Raw genomic sequence first — 1,680 nt, 5'->3', positions numbered from 1 at the left:
GCCATGTTGGGAGCGGGAGCGCGCGCTGAGCCCGGGCCGCCTCCTGCTCCAAGGGAGCGCGAGCGCCGCGGGCCCGGAGGCGTCGCAGCTTCGCCTCCGCTGCTGTGGGACCGCTGCTCCTGGGGCCCAGCTTCCCGGGAAAAACACCCCGCTGGGACCAAGCGCACAAGTTTCCCGTCAGGAGGACATGTAGCAGCCCGCGAGCAGTCAGCCGGCCTCCCTGAGGGGTGGAGATCTGCCCAAAGCGCCGCTGGAAAGTGGAGTGAATGAAATACTCCTGCCCCTTCAATAGCAGCTGAGCACACATGGCTGCCGCTTGCGCTGTGGGTTAAACAGAGGTGCAGATCTGTGCAGGGCAGACACCAGCCACTGCGCCCTATTGAGGGCTACGATGCTGTTTAGACACCTGTGTGGTAGAGGGGTCTTTCTGACATCGAAAAGTTTGACGTAATTCAGCACCATGGATCCAGGCTAACAGAGAGCCTTTGGCTTGTAGGCACAAATGTGTTTGGATTTTGGAAAGTAATTAAATGGATAGGGAGAGGATAAAGAAAAAATACTACATAAGGTCTTAAAATGGTTACGGTTCATTTTCAGTTCTTGTGAGATAAATGAAAATGAAAATAAACTCTTGTAGGACACAGCAGATCAGAGTCAGGAAGGCATTAACTCAGCTGAGAGGCAGATGGCTCCTGCAGGGCCATCTGTAATGGAGCTGTGCGGCTGTGCTGTGCCCACCTGTGTCCCTCTGCAGGTCCTGTGCCTCCTCAGCTACTGGGACATGGCAGTTGTTGAGGTGAAGAAGATGGCAATGAAACTTTCCCAAAGTTGGAAAATGCTACAATTTTTTTTCTTTCCTTTTGTAGGTTGTTAAATCAGCTTATTTATTCTGTACTGAACATGAGTACTTATGCTTTGTCACATCGTGTAACACACCTGTAACACTACTTTCATTGCAACAGTTAGCACAGGCTCAAACCCTCGCTGTCCAAAAAACATCACAGCATAGTGAGGAGTGGACATTCATGATTGGACAGATCTGGTCAATCTGGTGCAGCAATTGAAGACTTAGTCCCCAAGATTTAAACTGACTATCTTGCTCTTCTGTCACTATGATCTCAGAGAAGAGTGGGAGAAAAGGAGCATCAGGCCATGACTGAGATTGTGCTATGCAGCACTTCAACTGAGAACCGCTTCGGTTTAAACTAATGTACCAGTTCATGCTCCCCAGCCCTTGAAGTGTGTCTCGGTTTTGAAAGACAGGTGTCTCCTAAGGAAGGCAGAGGCCCCCCTTGAAGTGGCAGATATAACCCCTTTTCCCTCCAAGTTATTATATTTTGAAATCAAGGGCCTTTAGGCAAAGATGTGGGAAATAGGAATAACAGTTCTTTACTCTCTCTCTCTATATATATGTATATATATATAACCAGTCAAACAAAACAACAACTATGGCAGTAACAGCAAACACAAACCCAGTGCCAGCCTTCTCGGCTGTCGGGCCCTTTCCCCTCGGGTGCAGTTCCGCTCGCAGCCGGCAGGGGCGCTGGCGGCTCCCGGTGAGCAGGGCAGGTGCGATGGTTCCCCCGCGGCTGCAGGGGGCGCTCCGGAGCGAGCTCGGGGAGCACGCGGCACCAGTGCCCTGGGATCCCGGGAAGGGATGGGACAAAGGCTTCACAAACC

Source organism: Corvus brachyrhynchos, unplaced genomic scaffold, assembly GCF_000691975.1.
Source record: "Corvus brachyrhynchos isolate BGI_N302 unplaced genomic scaffold, ASM69197v1 scaffold255, whole genome shotgun sequence".
In the NCBI taxonomy this organism is placed as follows: Eukaryota; Metazoa; Chordata; class Aves; order Passeriformes; family Corvidae; genus Corvus; species Corvus brachyrhynchos.
This window is presented reverse-complemented; position numbering follows the sequence as displayed.